The sequence below is a fragment of the Lipotes vexillifer genome, unplaced genomic scaffold (genome assembly GCF_000442215.2).
Source record: "Lipotes vexillifer unplaced genomic scaffold, Lipotes_vexillifer_v1.1 scaffold437, whole genome shotgun sequence".
Classification (NCBI taxonomy): Eukaryota; Metazoa; Chordata; class Mammalia; order Artiodactyla; family Lipotidae; genus Lipotes; species Lipotes vexillifer.
Window position 1 is genome coordinate 685,894 of NW_006785990.1, and position 27,220 is coordinate 713,113.

The 27,220-nt window shown below is 49.1% G+C and overlaps 1 protein-coding gene across 1 annotated transcript in view; it reads right to left on the reverse strand.

The window, feature by feature from the left end:
* GRID1 (glutamate ionotropic receptor delta type subunit 1) overlaps window positions 1-27,220 on the reverse strand; it is a 686,100-nt gene that overhangs the window by 494,016 nt on the left and 164,864 nt on the right. The window lies entirely within an intron of this gene.

The window sequence follows — 27,220 nt, forward strand, 5'->3', positions numbered from 1 at the left end:
AAAAAAAAAAAAAAAAAAAATACCATCCTTGGGCTGATCCATCACATGCCCACCCCTGCCTGCACCCGCCACAAGTGAGGCCTGGACCGTGGCACCTACCATCACCAGCCTCTGGAAGGTCCTGGAAATGCCAGGGCTGCTCTAGGGCTCCGAGGAGGATGGGGACAACTGGGCTAACAGTTTGATCAGTGTCAGTGGGGCAGGCCACAGTGACAGAAATGTGGCTGCCAGGGCCAAGGCCACCCCTGCTCCTCCCAGCAAGGGCAAACATCCTCCCTGCCAGAAGCATTGGGCTGGGGAGCGGGGGAGCAAAGAGCAGTCACGGAGTACCTCCTGCGTGCTGGCCCCGCACACTTCCCATTCATGATGACCTCCTCACAGCAAGCCTGTGAAGGCGGTATTAGTATTCCTGGTTTACAGATGACAAAGCCGGAGCCCAGAGAGCTTCAGTCACTCAAGTAATAGGGGCTGACCCAGTCAGACCTGACTCCACCCCACTCTGCTGCTCCCAGAGCAGTGAAACAACAGAACGTCGAGCCCCTAGGACCATATTCCGTGCCCCGGTCTCTGGAAGGCCCCCTGAGTCCTGCCTGACTCTGGGCCAGCCACAATATCCCAGGGGGGCCCATCCCAGCAGCAGCAGGTGTCTCTTGCCAGTGGTCAGGGACTCTGAGTATCTGATTCACCGTTGCACATCCTGTCCTCCAAGCATGGCAGCTCAATAAAGAGTCATGGGGAAAATGTGTGAATTAACTAATGAAAGGCAATTCTCTGTCCAGGGGAGGAAGTCCATGTCCAAGAAGAGCCTCCTGGTTGAAGCAGAAGCCCGCACTGGAGCTGGGTCATGCAACTGGAGAGGAGGGGCTGGCAGGGCTGCCATTGCCGGCTGGCCTGGAGCACACGCCTCTGTCCACCATGCATTCCCCAGGAGCAGCGACCGTGGGGGACATCCAGGCAGTGCACCCGGCACTATGCCCTGTGCCCAGCCCTGTGCTCTCCCTGTCTCATCTACCACCCCAGCAACCCCAGGAGGGCAGGTCTATCATGATCCCCATTTTACAGATAGTAAAACTGAGACTCAAGAATGCTAAGTGCTAGAGCCACCATTCCAAAGCCTCTGCCCTTAGCCTCTCTGCTTTATGGGGACATGGTTGCCACACAGAACCTCCTCATTATTGTCAGCCCCCTTTGCCTTCCAGGAAAACCAACAGTTAAAATAAACGAACACTCTGCCCAGTATCCCCCTCCCAGGCCAGCACCATGGGCTGTCCAGTGCACTGAAGGCTGGGGACCACCCTACCATGGCCCTGGGACTGAGCTGCCCCAGCCTGCAGCCGACGGCTCAGTGCCCACATTATCGAGCTCCACGGCTCTGGGTGGGCAGCCGGCCTGCCATTCTCCACAGCAGCAGCCACGCAGCCTCTGCTCCAGGCACCAAAAGGGCTCTTTCATAGCCCACAGCTGCCTTTTCCCCCAACTTCACAAGAGCAATTGGAGATGCAGATTCCGATTCTGAGTCGGAGTTTTCTCCGCCATCCTAGGGGTTCCCAGTTTAGAGGGAAATGAGCACCCCAGAAATCATTTAGAATTAACCGTACCATCCTGGAGCAGCAATAAAACTCTGTTAAGAATGAAATATAGGCAGTACATCGCAAGCCCTGTCACTGGGAGAAAAGAGAGATCCAATTGTCTGTTGGTTGGCTCGTGTTCCCAGGCAGGTGGAAGTAACAGAGCTCTGGCAGAGCTCCCCCTCTTCATCCCCACTCCCCTGCCTTTTCCTCTGACTACATGCGTCAGCATAAGGGAGGGACAGGTTGATGGTCCTCAGGGCTCTCTTGGGGGCGGGGGATGGAGAGTACCGAAGTGGGAAAGTCATGAATCTCAGGCGGGGCTCTACTGTGTGCCCCTCAAGGAAGGTCTGAGGATCCGCTGCACAGATCGCAGGCCTGGGGAGGAGGTGAAGGCAGAGAAACATCCGGGGACTGAGGATCAAAGCATTCAAGAGTGACCAAGTCTGCCGATGGGTAGGACCAAGCCCCCAGATACCCAGGGTCTGGTCCAGTCCACACTCTGAACTCAGGCTCCTCCTAGACGCCAAGAAGTCAGTGCTTAGAGGTCACCACGCACGTGCTGAACTACCAACTCTACGATGAGGCAGAATCAGGAGTTCAGAGATCAGGACCAGCATAGGATCCCAGAAGGAAAGGGGGAGAGGGGATCTCAGACGACGGTGTTACTGTCACAGTTTCTGCAGCCATGGGGGAGAGCAGCTACCAGGGGATGGGGGTGGGGAGCTCCATTTAGCTGGGACTCGGGAGTCAGCACCCCATTCCCTCCAGAGTCCCGAGCAGCCTCTTCTCTCCCCTAGATGATCATCCAGTCCTGGGGCTTCAAATACCATCCACACCTGAATTACATTACCACCCTGGACTCTGCCAGGATTTCCAGACTCATCTAGCCACTCGGAAATAGGCATTTCAAACTTAACACACCCAAAAAGGAACTCTTGATTCTTAATCGCCCATTAGCTTTGCTCCCCTTTCTAATAAGCAACATCACCAACCCTCCAGTGCTCACGCCCCAAGCCTGGGAGTCTTCCTGGAGACTTCCCTTTTCCTCACTCTTCACCTATTATCCAGCAGAGACTTTAAACCCAACCTCTCCCTGCCAGTGCCACTGTTGTCCATGCCACCACCATCTCTACCAGAGGCTATTCCGACAGCCTACCTGGCCTCCCTGCCTCCACCCTCACCCTCCTGCAATCTGCCCACCACATGGCAAAGACAGTGATTTTTCTTTTTTTTCTTTTTTTTCATTGTCTGCTGTATTCTTTTTTTTTTTAACATCTTTATTGGAGTATAATTGCTTTACAATGGTGTGTTAGTTTCTGCTTTATAACAAAGTGAAACAGTTATACATATACATATGCTCCCATATCTCTTCCCTCTTGCTTCTCCCTCCCTCCCACCCTCCCTATCCCACCCCTCTAGGTGGTCACAAAGCACCACTTTGTGACCCCTCTAGGTGGTCACAAAGCACCGAGCTGATCTCCTTGTGCTATGCGGCTGCTTCCCACTAGCTATCTACCTTATGTTTGGTAGTGTATATATGTCCACGCCTCTCTCTCGCTTTGTCACAGCTTACCCTACCCCCCTCCCCATATCCTCAGGTCCATTCTCTAGTAGGTCTGTGTCTTTGTTCCCGTCTTACCCCTAAGTTCTTCATGACATTTTTTTTTTCTCTTAGATTCCATATATATGTGTTAGCTTACGGTATTTGGCTTTCTCTTTCTGACTTACTTCACTCTGTATCACAGACTCTAGGTCCATCCACCTCACTACAAATAACTCAATTTTGTTTCTTTTTATGGCTGAGTAATATTCCATTGTATATATGTGCCACATCTTCTTTATCCATTCATCCAATGATGGACACTTAGGTTGCTTCCATCTCCTGGCTATTGTAAATAGAGCTGCAACGAACATTTTGGTACATGACTCTTTTTGAATTATGGTTTTCTCAGGGTATATGCCCAGTAGTGGGATTGCTGGGTCATATGGTAGGTCTATTTGCAGTTTTTTAAGGAACCTCCATACTGTTCTCCATAGTGGCTGTACCAATTCACATTCCCACCAGCAGTGCAAGAGTGTTGCCTTTTCTCCACATCCTCTCCAGCACTTATTGTTTCTAGAGTTTTTGATGATGGCCATTCTGACTGGTGTGAGATGATATCTCATTGTAGTTTTGATTTGCATTTCTCTAATGATTAATGATATTGAGCATTCTTTCATGGGTTTGTTGGCAATCTGTATATCTTCTTTGGAGAAATGTCTATATAGGTCTTCTGCCCATCTTTGGATTGGGTTGTTTGTTTTTTTGTTATTGAGCTGCATGAGCTGCTTGTAAATTTTGGAGATTAATCCTTTGTCAGTAGCTTCATTTGCAAATATTTTCTCCCATTCTGAGTGTTGTCTTTTGGTCTTGTTTATGGTTTCCTTTGCTGTGCAAAAGCTTTTAAGTTTCATTAGGTCCCATGTGTTTATTTTTGTTTTTATTTCCATTTCTCTAGGAGGTGGGTCAAAAAGGATCTTGCTGTGATTTATGTCATAGAGTGTTCTGCCGATGTTTTCCTCTTAGAGTTTGATAGTGTCTGGCCTTACATTTAGGTCGTTAATCCATTTTGAGCTTATTTTTGTGTATGGTGTTAGGGAGTGTTCTAATCTCATACTTTTACATGTACCTGTCCAGTTTTCCTAGCACCACTTATTGAAGAGGCTGTCCTTCCTCCACTGTACATTCCTGCCTCCTTTATCAAAGATAAGGTGACCATATGTGCGTGAGTTTATCTCTGGGCTTTCTACCCTGTTCCATTGATCTATATTTCTGTTTTTGTGCCAGTACCATACTGTCTTGATTACTGTAGCTTTGTAGTATAGTCTGAAGTCAGGGAGCCTGATTCCTCCAGCTCCGTTTTTCGTTCTCAAGATTGCTTTGGCTATTCAGGGGCTCTTGTGTTTCCATACAAATGGTGAAATTTTTTGTTCTAGTTCTGTGAAAAATGCCATTGGTAGTTTGATAGGAATTGCACTATAACTGTAGATTGCTTTGGGTAGTATAGTCATTTTCACAATGTCGATTCTTCCAATCCAAGAACGTGGTATATCTCTCTTTTGTCTCCTTAGGTAGGTTTATTCCCAGGTATTTTATTCTTTTTGTTTCAATGGTAAATGGGTGTGTTTCCTTAATTTCTCTTTCAGATTTTTATCATTAGTGTAAAGGAATGCCAGAGACTTCTGTGCATTAATTTTGTATCCTGCTACTTTACCAAATTCATTGATCAGCTCCAGTAGTTTTCTGGTAACATCTTTAGGATTCTCTATGTATAGTATCATGTCATCTGCAAACAGCGACAGCTTTACTTCTTCTTTTCCGATTTGGATTCGGAAACAAGCAACGATGAACGACACAATAAATGAAATGAAAAATACTCTAGAAGGGATCAATAGCAGAATAACTGAGGCAGAAGAACGGATAAGTGACCTGGATGATGAAATAGTGGAAATAACTACTGCAGGGCAGAATAAAGAAAAAAGAATGAGTAGAACTAAGGACAGTCTCAGAGACCTCTGGGACAACATTAAATGCACCAACATTCGAATTATAGGGGTCCCAGAAGTATAAAGAAAAAGAAAGGGACTGAGAAAATATTTGAATAGATTATAGTTGAAAAATTCCCTAATATGGGAAAGGAAATAGTTAATCATGTCCAGGAAGCACAGAGAGTCCCATACAGGATAAATCCAAGGAGAAACACGCCAAGACACATATTAATCAAACTGTCAAAAATTAAATACAAAGAAAACATATTAAAAGCAGCAAGGGAAAAAAAAAAAGCAGCAAGGGAAAATAACACACAAGGGAATCCTCATCAGGTTAACAGCTGATCTTTCAGCAGAAACTCTGCAAGCCAGAAGGGACTGGCAGGACATATTTAGTTGCAGGTTTTTCTCCTTCATCACTTTCAGTATGTCCTGCCACTCCCTTCTGGCTTGTAGAGTTTCTGCTGAGAGATCAGCTGTTAACCTTATGGGGACTCCCTTGTGTGTTATTTGTTGTTTTTCCCTTGCTGCTTTTAATATGCTTTCTTTGTATTTAGTTTTTGACAGTTTGATTAATATGTGTCTTGGCGTATTTCTCCTTGGATTTATCCTGTATGGGACTCTCTGTGCTTCCTGGACTTCATTAACTTTTTCCTTTCCCATATTAGGGAAGTTTTCAACTATAACCTCTTCAAATATTTTCTCAGTCCCTTTCTTTTTCTCTTCTTCTTCTGGAACCCCTATAATTCGAATGTTGGCGCGTTTAATGTTGTCCCAGAGGTCTCTGAGACTGTCCTCAGTTCTTTTCATTCTTTTTTCTTTATTCTGCTCTGCAGTAGTTATTTCCACTATTTTATCTTCCAGGTCACTTATCCGTTCTTCTGCCTTATTTATTCTGCTATTGATCCCATCTAGAGTATTTTTCATTTCATTTATTGTGTTGTTCATCATTGTCTGTTTCATCTTTATTTCTTCTAGGCCCTTGTTAACTGTTTCTTGCATTTTGTCCATTCTATTTCCAAGATTTTGGATCATCTTTACTATCATTATTCTGAACTCTTTTTCAGGTAGACTGCCTATTTCCTCTTCATTTGTTAGGTCTGGTGCATTTTTATCTTGCTCCTTCATCTGCTATGTGTTTTTCTGTCTTCTCATTTTGCTTATCTTACTGTGATTGGGTTCACCTTTTTGCAGGCTGCAAGTTCGTAGCTCCCGTTGTTTTTGATGTCTGTCTCCAGTGGCTACGGTTGGTTCAGTGGGTTGTGTAGGCTTCCTGGGGGAGGGGACTAGTGCCTGTGTTGTGGTGTATGAGGCTAGATCTTGTCTCTCTAGTGGGCAGGTCCACGTCTGGTGGTGTGTTTTGGGGTGTCTGTGGACTTATTATGATTTTAGGCAGCCTCTCTGCTAGTGGGTGGGGTTGGGTTCCTGTCTTGCTATATGGTTGGCATAGGTTGTCCAGCACTCTAGCTTGCTGGTTGTTGAGTGAAGCTGGGTGCTGGTGTTGAGATGGAGATCTCTGGGAGATTTTCACCGTTTGATATTATGTGGGGCTGGGAGGTCTCTTCTTGACGAGTGTTCTGAAGTTGGCTCTCCCACCTCAGAGGCAGAGTCCTGATTCTTGGCTGGAGCAACAAGAGCCTTTCATCCACTCGGTCGCCGCTCCCCGGGAGACGGGAGACCAGCCCGGGGTCCAAGTCCTGGGCGTGGCAGACTTGTCACTCTCTGGGCCCGGCTCCACCTCCCTACTCTTTTTTTCCTTTGTGCTTCATCTAAGTTCACTTGCTCACAGGATACTGCATGAAGAGGCCTCACACCCGGCACTTCAGACCAGAGTTGCCAGCGCAAAATGGCTGTGCCGGCGCCTCCGTTTGTGACCGACTGCAGAAGCGCTGTGCACCACACTGCGATTCAAGATGGTGGCAGCGGCGGCAGCGAGCCACGTGCAGAGAGGCTGCGCTCAGCACTGCGAGCTGGAGCACAAGCAGCACAGCTGCGCCTGCTCCGTGAAGCTCCCTGGCAGGACATATTTAAAGTGATGAAGGAGAAAAACCTGCAACCAAGATTACTCTACCCAGCAAGGACCTCATTCAGATTTGATGGAGAAATTAAAACCTTTACAGACAAGCAAAAGCTGAGAGAGTTCAGCACCACCAAACCAGCTTTACAACAAATGCTAAAGGAATTTCTCTAGGCAAGAAACACAAGAGAAGGAAAAGACCTACAATAACGAACCCAAAACAATTAAGAAAATGGGAATAGGAACATACATATCGATAATTACCTTAAATGTAAATGGATTCAATGCTCCCACCAAAAGACCCAGACTGGCTGAATGGATACAAAAACAAGACCCATATATATGCTGTCTACAAGAGACCCACTTCAGACCTAGGGACACATACAGACTGAAAGTGAGGGGATGGAAAAAGATATTCCATGCAAATGGAAATCAAAACAAAGCTGGAGTAGCAATTCTCATATCAGACAAAATAGACTTTAAAATAAAGACTATTAGAAGAGACAAAGAAGGACACTACATAATGATCAAGGGATCGATCCAAGAAGAAGATATAACAATTGTAAATATTTATGCACCCAACACAGGAGCACCTCAATACATAAGGCAAATACTAACAGCCATAAAAGGGGAAATCGACAGTAACACGTTCATAGTAGGGGACTTTAACACCCCACTTTCACCAATGGACAGATCATCCAAAATGAACATAAATAAGGAAACACAAGCTTTAAATGATACATTAAACAACATGGACTTAATTGATATTTATAGAACATTCCATCCAAAAACAACAGAATACACATTTTTCTCAAGTGCTCATGGAATATTCTCCGGGATAGATCACATCTTGGGTCACAAATCAAGCCTTGGTAAATTTAAGAAAATTGAAATTGTATCAAGTATCTTTTCTGACCACAACGCTATGAGACTAGATATCAATTACAGGAAAAGATCTGTAAAAAATACAAACACATGGAGGCTAAACAATACACTACTTAATAACGAAGTGATCGCTGAAGAAATCAAAGAGGAAATCAAAAAATACCTAGAAACAAATGACAATGGAGACACGACGACCCAAAACCTATGGGATGCAGCAAAAGCAGTGCTAAGAGGGAAGTTTATAGCAATACAATCCTACCTTAAGAAACAGGAAACCACTCGAATAAACAACCTAACCTTGCACCTAAAGCAATTAGAGAAAGAAGAACAAAAAACCCACAAAGTTAGCAGAAGGAAAGAAATCATAAAGATCAGATCAGAAATAAATGACAGTGATTTTTCTAAACGTGACGCGGACATGTCTCTGCCCTGCTTAAAACCCCAGCAGCCTCACAGCACGCTCAGCATAAAATCCCAACTCCTCACTCAGGACCTAAGAGGCTCCACATGACACAGCCCCTGACTTGATCTCCAACCCAATTTCTTTCTCTCCTCTCCTTCCCACCCTCCAGCCACACAGCCCTCAGTCCTCCTTTTTGAACACTCCATGTTCACTGCCACCTCAGGGATTTCACACCTACTGTCCCCTCTGTTGGAAAGCTCTTCCCAGTTTTTACCTTACTGCCTCCTTCAATGCATTGTGTTATGGGTCCAAATGTGACCTCCTCAAAGGGACCTTCCTTGAGCTGCCGGATGGCCCCACTCCACCCCTACCTGTGAGTCTCTGCCACATCCCCTACCCTTTTCTTCATAATACTCTTCACCTCCTGAAATGATCATCTTCATTGATCAGTCCTCATGTCTAATCTTCCACTGTGTCGCCAGGGCCCGGAGAAGTGCCTGGCACATAGGAGGCAGTTACCAGATGTTAACTAATGGCCCAAGTAAAACTTAGGGGCAGCATGCTGCAACGCGGCAAGCCCAAGTCTGGAACAAGCCTGCCCTGGGTTTGAAATCAACTCAGCTCAGCCCCTCATAGCCATGTGACCTTGGGCAAGTCACTTCAAATCTTTCTAAGCAGCAATTTCCTCATCTATATGACGATAATAATAAAACCCCCTTTGCACAGGGGATGCCAGGATTCCATGAGATAGCAAGGGTAAGGTGCTTCAAGTGAACTTAGCAAGCAGTCAATATTTTTATTAATAGCAATAGCAGCAGATGTGAAAACACCTGCGTGAAAGTGGGAACCAGAAAGATGATATATGAGTAGGGGAAAAGGAAAGAAATGTACATACACTGGGCATCCCATGCCCCAGGCACTCTGCTGGCTCAGGAGGCCACAGAGATGAACAAGCATCAGCGGTGCCCTGGAACAGCTGGTGGGCTGGGGCAGAAGCCAGACCTGGAAACGCTGGGTCAAGTGGCAAAATTAAGAACTATATTAGAGGCACATGTAAATGCTACGGAAGCAGAGGGAAGACCTCGCCGTCATGAAGATGTGGAGGAAAGCAAGACAAAAGAGGCAGTGGATACCCAGCTTGGCATCTGCCGAGCACACCCCTCTTCTTCTGGGAACAGCCCTGCTCTTGTTCCGGGGGATGTCTCCTTACCCTACTCCAATCTTGCAGTTCTCGTGGGGCTGCCTTCCAGAGTCCCCTGTTCCCCACTCACTGGATTCAGGAGAGGGCACATGATCCTGGCCAGGCCAACAGAGCTGCTCCCTGACTTTTTTCAAGCTGGTGGGGCTTCCCTGGTGATGCAGGGGACACGGGTTCGTGCCCCGGTCTGGGAAGATCCCACATGCCGCGGCGCGGCTGGGCCCGTGAGCCATGGCCGCTGAGCCTGCGCTTCCGCAGCCTGTGCTCCGCAACTGGAGAGGCCGCAACAGTGAGAGGCCCGCGTACCGCAAAAAAAAAAAAAAAAAAAGCTGGAACTAGAAGAGGGTTACGCCCTCTAGCGACAAAGCACATCATGTAAGCTCAGGCGGTGAGAGCTGCCATGTTTCTTGCTGTATGGAGGAAGCAAGGCTGAGGGAATTAGCCAATATACATAGACACGAAGGGGAAAGGTGGGGATAAACCTTAGCCAGATATAAAGGAACTAGCTTATGCGACTGTTGTGGGGGGTAGCAAGTTTGAAATAGGTAGGGCAGACCGCAGGCTGGAAACTCTCAGGCAGATGATGCTGCCGTTTGGAGGCAGAATTTCTTCTTCCTCGGGGAAAGTTTTGGTCTTAGGCCTTTTTCCACTGATTGGACGAGCCCCACCCCCATTATCCAGGCTAATCTCCTTTATTCAAGGTCAACTGATTGCAGATGTTAACTCCATCTACAAAATACCTTCAAAGCAACACCTAGATTAGTGTTTGATTGAATAACTGAGTACGATTGCCTCTGCCAAGGTGACACATAAAACCAACCGTGGCAGAAGTGAAGAATAGGCAGTAGGGGCAGTAAATACTGATGACCCTTTCAAGACTCCTGCTCCGAGGGAAGACGGGAGCCTGGCGGAGAGGCAGGATGGCAGGGGAAGCAGCCGGGTTTCCTTGCCCTGCAGGGATGGGGGAATTGAATGGGAGGGAACTGAAGCAAGAGAAGGACTGAAATAACAGGAAACAGAGAAACTGATCTGAGAGGCAAGGCCCCTGAATGGAGCAGAGAGGATGAGTACTGGGGGCGGGGTGAGGGGGGGCGGTTCTCTCATTATCCACTGCATCAGGGCCACTGGTCAAGATCTACACAAGCAGTTCAGCATGGGCACCAAACAACCAAATGGATGCTGGCTGCCGGACGGGAGGGACCAGAGCGCATCTGCTCCAAATCCTCGCCACGCCCTGTAAGGAGGTGTAGTCGGTCACCCTAATTTCATAGATAAGGAAATGGATAGAAGCCCAGAGACATTTAGTAACTCCCTTGGGGCCCCACTGCTAGGAAGCAAGGCTGTGGACCTTGACGTGGGAAGAAAGGAGAGGATGGGGGCCGATTCTGCGTACCCCGCACCCCACCTCTGACCGCGAATCCTAGAAGCCCGCGCACAGCAGCCCTAGACCCTTCGCCTGCTCTCCGGCTGAGCTGGAAAAAAGGACAGAGGCCAAGGGCTCTGGAGTCTGAAATCTCTGTCAAAGAGGAAGCGCTCAGCACAGCTCAGGACAGGGCCTCACGCCCTGCAGGTTCCCAGCTCAGATGCACAGGGGGTCCTTCAAGGAACCCAGTGTCACAGTTCAGGAAGAGGACCACAACCTGCCATGTTCCACCCTTTATCTCCTTAACGCACAGCTGATGGTGTCAGCTGCAGAACATCCCCCATAGGCATTTCAGAGCCGGGGGGCATGTGCCTGGGACCAAAGTTCTTAGGGTTCACCCCATGGAAGACAGCAGAGGAAAAGTCCAGAGAGTGAAAGTGAGGTTATCCTAAGGATAAGCTGGAATCTGCCCAATGTATAAATGCAAGTTGATAGCAGGCAGTCAATAAAGACATCCATCTTCATCCTCTCCACAATTATCACTTGTTAGGAGTAGCACCCCAGGACCGCCTGCTGCTGACGGGGCTCATGGGGCTGCTGCATCCCGACCATCAGGGCAGCTGTCTCCATCTCTTGCTCTGACTCCCAGCTGCACTCCCAGGCTAGCTAGGTGTCTGCCCCAGAGGGAAGCTGTAACCCCTGAAGCATGGACCAGAAAAGCCTAAATAGTAACAGTTATCCCAAGGAGCCTGTCCAAAGAGGGAGCATTTGGGATTTTCTACGATGTCATGTCATGTCATGTCACCCCCATTTATCCACTGAGCTAATAAGTAAAATGCAGCCTCACCAGTCTTCCTTCTGCCAGACTTGTCCCCTGTTCATAAGACTCAAGGCTCCCTGGTCCCTACAGAGAATAATTCCTATTCCTCTGCCTGAGCTGAGTCTGAGTGCCAAGGAGCAAGGACCAAGGATAAAGCTTGACCTTGGGAATCAAACAGCGCTGGGCCTCAGTCTTGGCTTCACCATCCATTGGCTGATGTGCCTCTAACCCTCTCTGGATTAGTCTGTGCCTCAGTCTCCCTACCAGCAAATCCACTGACTAAAATAAAAAGGGGAATTACATCCACAGTGTGGGGTTATTGTGAGAATTTAGTGAACGATGTCAGACATATTGCCCAGTAAATGGCAGCCACTGTGACGAACATCAGAGATTCCCTAACCCAGACTCACCCACCTCCTGACCCCTGAAGAAGCCATGGATGTGACCTCCCCTACTGCCACCTGCACCCCACTCCCGACCTTTCCAAAGGTCTTCTTTCTGTCCTGTAGGATTCAGTTCCAGCCCCAACCAAAAGGGCTCCTGGACAGAAAGAAGCACCTATGTGAAGTGACAGAGGTACGAAAAAGACGGGAAACTATATTGAGGGGTGTGCTGCACAGCCATGGGACAAGGAGGTGGGGGGAGCCAGGAGACACAGCTGAGGAGTTTGTGTGGCAAATGCAAAGCAGAAAGCAGGGCCACCTGTCTCCTAGTCAGGCTGTGAGCCATGAGAGGACAGAGGAGGGGTGACCCTGTGCTAGCCACAAGCCACATAGGGCCACTGAGCACTTAAAACGTGGCTAGTCCAGTTGAGAAAGGCTGTAAGTGTAAAATAGATGTCAAACGTCAAAGACGTAGTTCAAAACAAAGAATAGAAAATAGGTGATTAATAATTTTTATGTTAATTATATGTTGGAGTGACAATAATGGACTAAATAAATGAACTGACATACGTAAAATAAACTAACTTCACCTGGATCTCTTTACTTTCTAAATTTTAAATTATACATGAGGTTCACATTATATTTCTGTTAGACATTGCTGGGCCATAGCTTGGTTTGCCCAAACATGCCTGGCATGCTTGGGAGAGAGGCAGGGTGCCAAAGGGGTTAAGTCAGCCAGGGTTCAACGTCGGGCTCCACGCCTTGACACCGGACACTCTCTCTGCCTCAGTTCTTCACCTATATGGAGATAATAATAGTAGCAAGTTCATAGGATGCTTGCGAGGATTAATTAACTCATGCAAAGCAGGTAGATCAGGACTTAACATGTGGTAAGTACTGAATTGGCTCTTACCACCATCAACCTGACAGCCACATCACCATCGCCATCATCATACTCACATCTTCATCATCATCATCACCACCATCACCACCACCATCATCATACCCACACCTTCATCATCATCATCACCACCATTGCCATCATCATACTCACATCTTCATAATCACCACTATCATTGTCACCATTATCATCATCATCATCATCATCATCATGTGGGTCAAAGCACACTTGTCCACCCCATATCTTCAGGACACTAATCTTTAAGCTGGGGGATTGGGCTAGGTTGACTCTGATTTCCATACAGAGGACCCATCATGTACGAGCTATGGCCAGTCTTGCCAAAGTCTCTGGTTGAGGACGAAGGAGCCCTGTAAGTGCTCACTCTGTGCCTGTCCTCCCTCCCTACTGAGTGCACTTGTCCAACGCACACATTCCATCTCAACCATGTGGAATTCCCAGCTCAGCTCAGTCCACACCACCTACTTGGCCCCTTTTCTCCCAGCTGTCATGTTTCCTGAAGGCCAACCTGGCCACGGCTGCTCTCAAGTAACTCTTTAGGAACAATGACATCAACAGATGACACAACCATGCCAACAGGAAGGACGTTTACTGGGCTGGAGCCAGCAGCCTGCTAGAGGTCACCATGCTCCAGCCTGAGTGCCTGCCCACAGCTCTGCTCCAGACGTGCTGGGCAGAGAGAAGCTCATCGGTAGCAATCCCCAGCAAAAGCCATCCGTATGCACTGAGGGTCTACTATATGCCAGGAACCATGTCCCCAAAACAAATCTTCTAGGTGGGAATAAGCACCCTCATTTTTTAGATCAGTAGCCTGAGGCTCAGAGAGGTGAAGTAACTGGCCCAGGGTCACACAGGGCATAAGTAGGGGAAGCAGGGAATAGAATCTAGGGGAACCCAGCTCAAAAACTATTCTCCTATCATGATGTAGCCCACTGTCAGAGTACACACTCAGCACATGGGGACTCAAAGCATCCTTATTCTTAGAAGCCAAAAACCTTCATCAATCTCTCGACATCTGTTTGAAAGTTCCTCTCAATACTCAAGAACCAGGGAGCTCTTGTTAAGAAGTGTTAGCCCAGCTGGCTCTCGGGGAAGCTGTGCATCCGTCCCAGGCCTCCTACCTCTCAGCTGTCACTGCTAGCAATGACAGACAGGCTGACTGTAAAACCTGAAAGAAGCCATAACCATGCAAAAACCACCTCACCCGTGACCCAGTGACCCAGAGAACCTGGTATCAGCCACGCTGTTTGGAGTAAGAGATGTTATGAGGAACTAAGCTGATCCCAAGAGTATCAAGTGGGAAAATGAGCAAATTCTGGGCCCTGGTCTGACATCCTAGCACATTCTCAGGGCTCAGGAAATGTGGGGATTTTTATGCTGGGATTTCTGAAGGCTCATGGGGTGGGTGGCCCAAGAGAGGGTTGGGACACTTGGAGAAATGACTCAGGCTGAGAAGCTGAGCCAGGACAGGCAGCTGCAGGAAGGGACTCTGGGCCAGATGGTGGGGCAGATGGTTGACATGTGTCATCCCACTGAGTGCTCCTGGTTCCCAGGAGAAATACCCTAAGCCCATTGTACAGATGAGAACACTGAGGCTTGGAGAGTATGTCAAGACAGGAAATAACCTGAGCAACTGAGGCTAGAGCTGTGAGGGCCTGAGGGAGTCTCCAGGAGGGCTTGTCTTTTCATCAGTCAGGTCTCGCCTTCCCAAATATGCTGCGGAACTCAGCCACATCTCCCTGGTTCGAAGGAGGCAGCGATGACCTGCTGGCTGCTTTGCTCACACAACAAGGCTTGCAAGCAGATGATGGTGGTCATGAAGGAAGTGGATCACAGAGAGGGCTGGGGGTGGAGGAATTGATAAGAACATCTCTACCCATTTGGAAACCAAGAGGAAAATCAAACAAAAATTACATCCAGCTTCTTCCTCCTAAAACCAAATCAATAAAGAAGGCAGAAAAACAGGTGTGTTTTATTTCCTACGAGCTTCCAATTGCCAAACTGTGTGTCCAAATGCTGGCAATCACACAGGAATGCTCACGACGGCTGGCTGAAACCCAGCCTGTTCTGGGGGACAGCAAGACACGTAACCCTCAGTGGGGCTTGGGACCAGATGTATTTTGGGGGTGCAATTTTACTCCTAATTCATATTAAATATTAAATAAATGGATGTGTTTTGGTGTTAGCAATTTATCCAGATGTATCCCTGTGTCCTGGGCAGCAAGGCCCAGGGAGTAAAGGGGAAGAGGCTGTGGCCACACAGTGAGGAACTGCCAGGAACCGAGAGAGGAAAAAGGTAAAATCACGGGGCCTTCAACACCGTGTTCATGCTGAGGCCCGGGGACCCTCACCCTTCCCAGACCCAGGAGGGGACCCTGGTGTATCTGCAGCCCTACGACCAAAAGCGCAGTCAGCCAGCTCCCAACCACAGCCCCTTCAAAGGGGGCCGTGAAAACGGGAGCGTCCACGAGGCTGGGCGGGACGGGCCCATCCGGCACACCCTCCTCAGCGTTCCTCTCAACTGTCCTGGCAGGCACAGCACGTTTAGGGTCTCTTCCTGCTTCCTGAGGGGAAGGCTTTTCCAAGGGCCCTGGGACACCGGCCGGTGTACCTGGCTGGGTGTGAGCTGGCATCCTCCCCAGCTGCTACCTCCTCTGCCTTTGGACTGGGTCCATGCAGCCTGCAGGACAGCCATTGTGTGACCAAGGGGCAGCCAGGGTCCAGCAGCAAGGGTGCAGGCATGGGCCAGGATGTGAAGTCTCAGCCTCTTGTCCATATCTCACATCAGTGCACTGACCTTTCAGTGTAGATGCTACGTTCCTGCCTCTCAAGTCTTCATCACTGGCTTAAAGCTAACTGACGTGTCAACAGAGCATCTTTAAGACATGAAGGCTGAAAGGTGCTGTAGGGGCAGCCAGGAAAACCCAGGCCAGCCAGGTCTGCCCGAACCTCACAGAGTTCCCAGAGGAGGCCCAGGCTGCTCCATGAAGGGCAGGGGGCAGGGGGTCAGAAGGATTCACTCTCCACTCCCATAGGTCTGAGGTCTGCCCTCTCTGGACAACCAGGCTGCCCAGAGTGAACGTGGAATGTGGATGGGGATTGGGAGGGAGGTGGACTCTGCATTAAGAGGGAGGGACTGCTGCCTTCCTAAGACATGCCTGGTCAGCCCACAGGCCCGACGGCTCCCTCTGGGCTTCCAGCCACAGCACCAGGCCTGATCTGGCTTGCCCCCCAACTCCACGCATCTCCCGGCACACTTTCTCAGTCTGCCTTTGTGGCTGAGACTGCCATTCCCTGCTCGAGGCCGACTTTATCTTCTCATCTGCTCCTTCTCCCCCTTGGGCTCTGAGGCCATCAGGTCCCTGCCCTGCCAGGAAGCCAAGCACCCGGGAAGCGCACACCCTCTGCTGGGCGAGTGGCGGCTCCAAGCCAGCACCTGCCTGCCCCGCACTTCATGCCTTCCTACTCCACACTTCTTAACCTGCACCTCCACCCCACAGGTGGGCACCCTTTCATAGACCAGGGAATTGAGGCTCAGAGTGGTGAAGTAATGGGCCCCACATGCCTCAGCCTGGAGTAGCAGAATCTGAACTCACACCCAGGCAGGAAGGTGCTAATGCCATGCTTCCCTCACACACGGGGTAGAGCTTCTGCACGTTGCTGGCCCCAATCCCAGGACAGCTCTGCAGGCAGAGAGAGCCAGATGCTGGCCCCTGGACCCAGAGCTCCATCCTAGCTTTCTTCTGTCATCAGGGCCTTCCTGCATAATAGCTCAACAGCATCTAAGCAAAGGCCTTTTCCTCCCCATCACCCAGACTCATCCTCACCCCCTCCAGGACGCAGGGGAGCCCCCCGTCTCCTCAGCCCCCCAACACCCATGTGCATGTGCTGGCAGAGCAGACAGCTTCACACAATACCCTCACCCGCCCGCTGATGCACAGCCGGCCAACTCCATATCCAAACAGACGCTGTGCCTTTCTGCTTTTGAAAAGATGGCCCCCCAGGATCCTTCTCTTATACAGGAAACCCTCCATTTCTGAAGACTGAATTTGCAGAATTGGGAATGGAAATTGGGTTCAAGCTACTCTATGCCCTACCTAAAGAAAGTTCCTGAAGACAGAAAAGATTGGTAGGTTTATGTTCTGGTGATAAAGCTCTTTTCTCTGGGGCGCCCAACTCTGTTTTGTTTTTGAGTGATGTATAACACCTACACAGTTTGCTGGTTACCTGGCTCCTCCCACACCTGCAGGACTCATTCTGGAGAGGGAGGAGGGAGCCACACCTGCTGAGTCCCTGCTGGGTGCAGAGAGGCTGCAGAGCAGAGCGGGTGGAGAGTGGCCCCCGATCTGGCTGGTGAGCAGTTGTCCATACAGCCTTACCCGTCCCCTTGCATCACACACAGAGTCCACCTCAGAAGGCGCTGGTGCACAGGAAAGGGTCTCAGCCTCTGCACCAATGGTCCTGCTCAGCCCAGTTGACCCCAGTCCCTGGAGCCCAGGTGGGGGCTGGCTGGCGAGGCAAACCCCAGCAGCACTTTCACAGACATACCAGGCCAGGCAGAGCGGGAGGGGCCTTGTGAGCTCAGCGAATAGATTACCTGCTTCAATTATTTTATCTAACGATGACATTTGTACTGTAAAAGTCAGCACAAAAATCAATGAGTTGTAAAGGACAAAATCTGGGGGAGGCTCCAGCCCAGCGACCTGGAACAGCAGCCCAGGAACTAGGAGGAAAGAGGCTCGGAACTGGGGGTGAATGAGACTCGCAGCATAGCAGAGCCTTGGAGGACCCATCCCCATCAGCATCCCAGAGCAGAAGAGAGAAAGCCATGCGGAAGCCCAGCCCTGGACCCCCCAGCTTGGGACAAATACGCACTGAGTGGCACCTGTGTTCCAGGCAGCCTGCTCTACACCGGCAGGGAGGACAGTCCCTGCTCTCGCCCAGCACAGTGGAGAGGCTGATGTGTAATTAAATTGATAATGGCACAACGAAACAGTTACGTTACAATTAAATGAGGGCAAAGTATATAGCTTGTCAGGAGGGTCAGGGAGGGCTTCCAGAGAAATGATTTTAAGCTGAGGCTTGGAGGAGGAGTTTGCCAGAGGGTCGCATGCAGGAACAGCATTGGGGCAGAGGGAAGAGCTGGAACAAAGGCTGGGAGCTTGGTTTCCTCAAGGACCTGAGAGAAGCCACCTCCTCCAATCCACTGGACCCCACGACTACTCAGCCCCTCCCTTGGGGCCCTGAGGGGTACAGGATGATGGTGGGGGCCTGACCTCCTCCTGCACATCAGCAGCCTGGGGAGGCCGCGTGGGCAGTGGTAAAGCATGCCTGTGCGCGCTCCCAGCCCAGAAGGCAGGCCTGGGATCCAAAGCCAGGGAGAGGTGCAAAGAACAGTGGACAGAAGCAAAGGAATGGTGGAAATCCACGGAGCCTAGCAACAGTGGGGCTGCCCTCAGCTGACCTACTATGTGCTCCCAGAGGCAGCCTGGGCACCTGGCAGGACTAACAGCCATAGAGCAGCCATGAGGGTGTCCCTTGGCCCCGGCTACACCCACTAGAAGGAAAACTAATTCTGTGATCCTGGAGGTTTGCTCTCAGAGCACATTTCTTACTCTCTTTTATTATATCCTGGGGGTGAGGGGCACGGGGAGGGCAAGGAGCGCCACAAAGTAGAACTGAGACAAGGTAAAGAGGGGTGGTCATGTCAGAGCAGCAGCAGGATGCTGCCATGCTCGGGCTCAGGCTTCGTTGAAGAAATGCCTGAACAGTCCTTCTCCTGCATGAAGGACCAGGCCCAGGCTAGGCCATGGAGGACGGGGAAAGAAAACACTTGGGCTCTGCAGGACCAAGGGGCAGGAGTGCAGCATTGTTTCCTGGCTTCCTGGAGAGGGTGGGCTGGGGGAAGAGAGGAGACGCAGAGCATCAGGATAGAGCGTGACAGCAGGGGCTAAGGACCAAGCCCCAGGGGCTGAGGAGGCTACCTATGGCTGGAACAATTTACAAAGGGGGAGATCCAATACGGAGCTCTGGTTAAGTTTAGGATTAAGACTGCGTCTGAGGCTAAGGCTTAGGCCTGGGGTCAGTTTGGGGGCCAGGGTTAGGATGAGTGTTGGGTCTGGGATGAGTGTTAGAGCTAGGGTTGAGATCAGGGCGAGGGATCATCCCTTCTTTTAGTCCCAAATGTTAAGTGGGTCTGTCCCACAGACCGCCTTGCATTGGGGTACATCAGAGGAGGGAGCACGGGGCAGTTCCGGCTGCAGGACCAGGTAGGGGGTGAGCTGCTGGCGGTCTCAGGAAGTGACACATGAGCAGTAACTGACACGCAGCAGGACTTGGGATTCAGGAGGTGAGATTCACCTCCTGCTCACACCCCCAGAAATCCTGTGCAGAGCAGCGGTCCTCACCACATTCAGATGAGGCCCGCATCGCGTTGACTGGACATTAGAGCAAAGGGAGATGGCAGAATGCTGAAGACACAGGAAAACGTGCCACGGTTCATTATGTCTAAGCTAACTGTGGAGTAAATGCGATCCACAGATCGGCCTCCATAATGTGAGATCTGTCGTTCTCAGCAGTCCTTTTTGTCACTGTCATCATCTTAGCACGACTTAATGAGCCTCGGGTCCAGCTTTATTGGTACTTTACTATGTTTTTTCACTTAGTCCTCAAGAGAACTCTTTAAGGTCTATATTACTGTCCCATTCTGCAGATGAGAACACTGAGGCTTGGAGAGGACAAGTAACTTAGTGCAGTCCCACAACTGGGAGGTGTCAAAGCAGGACTTGCAGGCAGGACAGCCCAATTGCTGGCCCACAGTAGAAGTTGGCTTGGCTGACATTTAAAGTTTAGATAGAAAGAAATTACCCTATCTTTGCTTCCCCAAACCAGGTTATCTGTGACCAAGATGCAGTTTCCTTTGGTTACCACAGCCATACCTGAGTTTTTGCTGGGCAGTCTCTATTTCCACGCTGTTTGTGGCAGGGTTGGTTTTTGCCCTGTGCTCAGTACCTCCTCCCCTCCCAGTTAAGCCTGAGCCAGACCCCAAACCCAAAGTCCCAATTCTCAGGCTCAGAACCTTCTTGCCTTTGTGTCTGGGAAGCTACAGGTGTCTCCACCCACCTGCTGCAGCAAGGATGCTGGGCTCTTTTGGCAGAGAGCCTCGGTGAACAGCACCCACACCCCCAGCCCAGAAAAGGCCCAGCCAAGTGGAGCAGGAGAAAACTACCGCTCCCGCCCTGTGGCACTGCATTTTCCCCCACAAGCCCCAGCACCACCTTGTCAGGGAGCCCAAAGGTCATCCCACCATGTGAATGATGGTTGACTGGGTAGCCAATCTGGGGTTTCTAACGAGAAAGAACAAAGGGCCTGGCACTGGGAGTGTGTCCAGCCACTGGCAGGAGGCAGCCTGCTTGTCAATCGGGATCTGGCCAGACCCTCCCTGCTCCTGCCTTTCTGGGGATGGGCAGGGGGCAGGAAGGGCCACAGAGGCAGCCTGAAGGCCTTCGTACAGGCCCTGCCCAGAAAGAGTGCCTGTCTTCTGGAAGGAACCACGGAGCCAGTTGCAGAGAAAATGCCTTCCCTCTCTGGAAGATACTCAGGCATCTCCCTGAGGTGCAGAGGATAGATACCAGAGGTCACACACATCCCTGCACCAGGCTCTTTCCAAGGAGTTCAGAACCAGGCAAATGGACCTAAGGTCCTGTTGGGAGAGAGTAGTATCTGCGGGGGTGGCAGGCGGGAGGGCTTCCCTGTGGCCTTCTCCAACTCCGGCCAACCTGCTGGACCCGGACCATCCCACCTAGTCTTCACCAAGGCCAGGTAGGGTCCATGGCGTTGTGCATTTTACAGATGAGGAAACTAAGGTTCTGATGTCTTCTCTGCCTCCCAACCACTGAGGGGTCAACCCTCCAAAGCCTATTCCTGAGCCTCTGCCTTTAGGACACAAAAGAGGGCTGGCTGGACACCGGGCTTGGTTTGGGCCAGCTACGGCCCAGGCATCCTGCCTGAGAATCTCGAGAGACTCATAAGACAGAAGACAGTGTCCTCAAGGGAAGGAAAGAATCAGGGCTGAACACTTGGGACTGGAGGTAAGTGCCAGGCCAGGCCCACAGGGTTCTCAGGGAAGGAAGGTGTGACAAGAAACCACACAAGCCCCATAGCTTCTGAGCTCACAGTTCAAGCTCAAGAGCCGACTGAGTGTAATGAGGGTAGGAAAAGAAGGGAGCAGTCAGGGCAGGCTGCCTGGAGGAGGCAAACATAGGCATCAGTGGTTTGAAATCCTTCACAGTCAAGAGGGCAGCCTAAATATGTCCAGACTCTACAAGAGGCACCAAAGGGCAAAGTCAGCCTGTACATGGGCGGACCTTCATTTCCTTGCCTCAGGCAGTGCCGTGACTGAAGAGAAAGAGCACAGGCCTTTGAATCCAAGACAAATCTTCCCCCTAGCATATGGGTTGTGTGGCCTTGGTCAGGGACTGAACCACTCCAAGCCTCAGTTTCCACCTCTGAAAAATGAACACAGTGACATCTATCTCACCAGGCTGGTGTGCAGAGCTAGTGAGACAATGCAGGTTAGATAAAGCGAGTTGCCCCTGCCCTCATCCATAGCACCAAGACAGGTGGGCCCTGCCTCAGTTGAAGGCTGTTATTCCCTTGGGTGCATCTGAGCCCTGGGATGCCCTCAAGGATCAGGACACCTCACCTCTGGCCCCAAGATAATCACCAGCACTCAATGAACCTGCTGTTCACACTCCACCCGCTGAGTTTGCATCCCCTGCCCTGCAAGGTATGGAAGAATGCCCAGCCAACTGCCCTCCCTCGCCTGTCCCAGCCCCGACGCAGCCCCAGCCAATCCAGGGCAGAGCAGCAGGCGAGGCACTGCTGGTAGGGAGAAAACACACAGAGACACACAGAAATACTCATTCACATAGTCAGACACACACACGTGATTTATGAAAACATGGGCCTCTATTAGATCTTCTTCTAACCCCATCCACTACCCCGAGGGATGGGGCAGAGGACCTGGGGAAGGTGTACATCAGAGGGAGGGGACATGGGAGGCTGCACCATTCGAAGTCCACAGGCCCAGAGAGAGTGAATTGGACTTTCTGAATTCAGCTCGGACTGCAGGGAAGGGAGGTGAAACCTGAAGGGGGAGCACAGGCCCACAGCTCCAGCCCACCCCTTGCTCCCAACCCTACCATGCCCCCTGCATGGATGCATGGGGCTGCTGAGGCATCCAGGCATTTCGGGGAGGCTGCAGGACATGGGCTGTGACATTGGAGGTGGCTTCTACGCAATGATCCAGGCCAACTCAGGACCAGGCCAAGAGCTAGACTCGATGGCAATAAGGGCTTGGGTCAGACCTATGGATTCAGTCATAGAAAAAGGGCTGCAAGTGACCTCTGGAATCATTGTTGTGAGAATGCCAAGTACCCAGGCGTGCAGTGATGCTGGGCTTGGACAGATGGGGAAAAACACAAGCACTCCTGGGCTTGTCGAGCCATCCTGCAGCCCCAGGGGTGCTGGTAGAGGCTTAACAACAAGCTCTTGGAAAGTAAATTAATAAATAAATAAATAAACCCCTGAGTTGTAGTATTTGCAGATTTCCTTGGTGAAGATACATCCAACAGGGTCAATTTCAAGCTACCAAAGTGAGACTTCACTGAGCATGGAGTTAGGAAGCCAGCCAATGAGAGCTACCTCCAGCATACTTCTGCCCCCGGGACACCCCCGTGTGCCTCGTTCTATTTCGGAGGTGTGGAGGGCAAGCCACCCAGGAGAAAATGGGAGTGGGAACCAAAGACAGACCTCAGGGAATGCTAACAGGGCAACTTGTAAGGCTTCCCGAGTCCAGCAAGTCAGAGGAGCCATAAAATTCTTCCAGATATTTCCCAGTAGCAATCCAGACTGGGATTTCCGGAACATGGGCCCTCCCAAGCCAAGGAAAGGCCCCCATTCTAGAGGCAAAGAACCAAACCCTACAAGAGGAACCGCTAGCAGGAGGCTCATCCCAAGAGATCTGCTGCTGAAACAGGGCAGTGGCCATTCATGTGACTCAGCCTGGGGCTCTGAGAACTCTTGCTTCTTCAAGGAATAGTCACCTCCTTTGTCCTGTTGCCCAGGGAGTGAGGGGAGGCAGCAGAGGGGCCCATGCAAGTTCCAAATCAGCACTGCCAGGGGCTTGCAGTAGGTAGGCCTTTCCCACCAAGCTGCCTCTCCCAGGAAGTCTCCAGGCATGCCTAGGACTCCAGGGAATCAAGGGGCCAGAGGGGACAAGGATATTCAAGCCAGCCCCAGAGCCTGTGCAGCTCTGGCCGGGCCCCCAGGGTTGGGTCCCTGCAGCTACAGATGTCACCCCCACCAGCACTCCCGTCCCAGCCTACAGCTGCCTGCTGTGGTCCTGATCTACCGCCCATCATCCGTGGGTCCTTGGGGTGGGCCTGCTCATCTCCGGGAGGATACAAGCCTCTGCACCCCCAGGGACAGGCGAACCACAGAGAAGCAATCTGCCAAGGGCCCTCGGCTGAGCAAACCTCGCTGTTATCACACAGGCACACACGCTCCGGGTGCCAGAGGACAACAACCGACACATTTGGTTGACAAAGGAGGAAGAGTCCTGCCCTAAGATGTGTCAGAGCAGAAGGGGAGCTATTTTGGTCCACATTCTAAAAGCTGAATGGACGGCCGGACCCATGCTCTTCATCTATCTACAGCAGAATGCCAAATGGTTTTAAATAGCACGTTTACTCACGGGCTTTCCTCTACACACAGGAGAAGTGTTTACCCTCTGTACTTCCTACCCCCAGTAATCAAATACTCTTGATTTTCCTGCCTTCAGCCCTCCCATTCGGTGTGTCATCCCTTGGAGGCGGTGGTTCTCACACTAAGCTGCACGTTAGAATAACCAGGAAGCTTTGAATAATCTCTATAACCTGTACCAGTTACATCAGAGCATCTGAAGGCGGGACCCAGACATCAGTAGTTTTTTAAACTTCTCAAGTGATTCCACGTGCAACCACTATGGAAAGTGTGCTTTGTCCCTGCCAGGACAGCAAGAGTTTAAATTAAAGCAGTATGACGCATTCCCCTCATACTCCAAGGAATGACCCAGGAAAGGGACCTGGGGCAGATCTGAGGCCATCTGCCTTGAGCCCAGGGATTGGGTCTGCAAGCCTGGAACTTGAAAGGAAAGGAAATCCCCAACATCAAGGCCAATTCTCAGTCACTTCTGAGGGTCAGGCTTCTCTGTGGCTCACTCACAGCAGTTTAGTCAATTAAGAAATTATTGAAGGAAGAGAGATAAATTAGGAGATGGTGAATCAATTAGGTTAGCTACTAATTAACTTTATATCTGTTAATGGAAGGACGACTCTGAAGGGTCAAGTTGTACCAAGATTAAGACATTCAAAACCTGAAAAACGTGGGTATAGGAATAGAGGACAGTCTAAATTGGGGTGGGAGTGCAGCAATGCAGGAAAATGCCACATTTTAGACTGTGTAGACTGTCCAAAGTCTTTTCAAGTTTCTTTAAGAGAGTCATTTTTAAGACCAAAAATGTGGAGATATATGAATAATCTATTTTAGAAGACTTTTAAGTCCAGGCCAGTGTATGGTCATTAAAACCTTGAGATTTTAATTTTACCTAAACCACTGGCATCAAAAGTTTCCATAGCATGATACATATTAAACACTTCAGAAAGTACATGCTGCAAGAAAATGCTCCCCTCAATGATTTCAGTAAAGCACCGAGAATTATAACCCCCGCGTGACATGCCAGGCACTCTCCTAAATACTTTACACACGGTATTTTATTTCATCCTTAACTCAACTCTATGATGTGGGTGTTTGTTTTTTTTTCAAACAGCTTTATTGAGATATAATTTACATGCCACAGAGCTCATCCATTTTAAGTGTGCAATTCAATGGTTTTTATTATATTTAGGGTTGTGTAACCATCATCACAATCTAATTTTAGGAGATTCCCCCATCTCAAAAAGGCACCTCATGTCCATTAGCTGTCACTCCCAGCTATGGTCTGAATGTCTGTGTCCCCCAAAAATTCTTTGTTGAAATCTTAATGTGATGGTACTGGGAGGTGCTTAGGTCATGAGGGTGGAGCCCTTCTAATGAGATCAGCACACTTATTAAATACAAAAGAAAAAAAAACCCACCATAAAGCTCCCCACCCACTTCCATCATATGAGGACACAGCCAGAAATCATCAGTCTGCAACCCAGAAAAGGGCCTTCACAAAAAGAATAATAATAATTAATTAATTTTTAAATAATGAATTTTTTAAAAATTAAAAAAATAATAATAATAAATATTTTTAAAGCAAAGGGCCTTCCCCAGACACCGAGCCTGCTAGTGCCATGATCCTGGACTTCCCAGCCTCCAGAGCTGTGAGAAATTAATGTTTTTTTATTTATGAGCCACCCTACCTATGGTATTTTTTATAACTGCCCAGACAGACTGAGAGATTTCCTATACCCCTCACCCACACCCCACCCCAGTCCCGGCCAACCACATTCTATCTCTATGGATTTGGCTATTCTGTAAATTTCATATAAAGGGAATCGTACAACATGTGGTCTTTTGTGACTGTCTTCTTTCACTTAACATAATGTTTTCAAGTCTCATCCAAGTTTCAATACTTCATTCCTTTTTGTGGCTGCATAATATTCCATTGCATGGGGATACAGTAGGTGCTATCTTTATCCTCATTTTGCAGGTGGGGAGTGACTCCCCAAGGTCAGAGGACGACTACGTGCAGAGCCAGGCAGTCTGCCTTCAGGGTCCACACTTAAGCTTCTATTAACGACCTACCATAAAGTACTGGCCTATTTAATCCCATGGTATGAATCATTCCCTTATAAAAAATAATAGGACTATATTATATGCATGTAATTTTGCAGAAGTACCCAGGGATAAAAGTAAGCTGTCCAGGAAACTCGATTGGTAGTTTCCTGTTCTCATTAATATTTGCTCATCACTTATCCATTCATCCTGCCATCTGCTCCTCTCTCTAGCCGGCAAGTAACAACAGCACCTAAGATGATAGAAAAGTTAAAGCATAAAACCTAAAATAAAAACCAAATGATATTCCTTGCATAACTAGAGGAAAGAATACTATTATATGATTTTATTTTACTTTTTATTATGGAACATTTCAAACATTCAAAAGAGTGGAATAAACTTCCATGCATCTATCACTCAGCTTCAACTCTCATCAACCATACCTCACCCACCCCCAAATTATTGTGAAGAAAATCCCCAACATCATATTTATCACATGTAAACATTTCAATTGTATATCTAATAAGGGTTAAAAGAAAAAAAAACATAAACACAATACTCTGAGTACACCTAAAACAGTGAAGGATCCCTTAACATCTTCCAATATCTAGTCAGTATTAAAATTTCTCAAGAGTCTCATATAAGTTTTTTTTAAATAAATTTTTCAAATCAGGATCCTGATGAAGTCCATTACATACAGCCAACTGTTTGATGCATCTTTTTAGTCACTTCAGTCTATACTTTGCACCTCTGTTTCCTTTTCTCCCCCAAAATAGCCAGTGTTCCACAGGACCTTTGAGAAGCATGAAAAGTTCTAGACAGATATGTGTGTGAATGTGTGTATGTGGGTGTGTATACATATGTATAGATTCAGCTGTAAATATAGATATAGATGTAGATGCAAATGGAGAAGGAGATGTAACTATAGATTAAATGTCGCCAAGTGCTGATCTGGTTGTTGCCTATGTATTTCTCTCCCGCTTTTCTCACTCACTCACTTCCCAAGGAACATTTCTTCTACTCTCCTACCTTCATCAAAGCAGGAAAAAAAAAAAAAGACTCAAGGAAATACCAACCTAACTTTGAGAAGATTCAGGGCTAGTTTTTCATTTTTTACTTCTGAGACGCTAGATAGGTCCAGCCCGGGGGAAGGTCAGAGTGAAAAACTAAAAAAGAAAAACTACAAAAGCAAACTGGGGAGACAGGGAGAGGATCAGACAAAACCTTCTATAAAGCGGGACGAGGAGGGGTGGGATCAGGAGGGTGGGAGGGAGGCTCAAGAGGGACAGGATATGGGGATATATGTATATGTATAGCTGATTCACTTTTAAC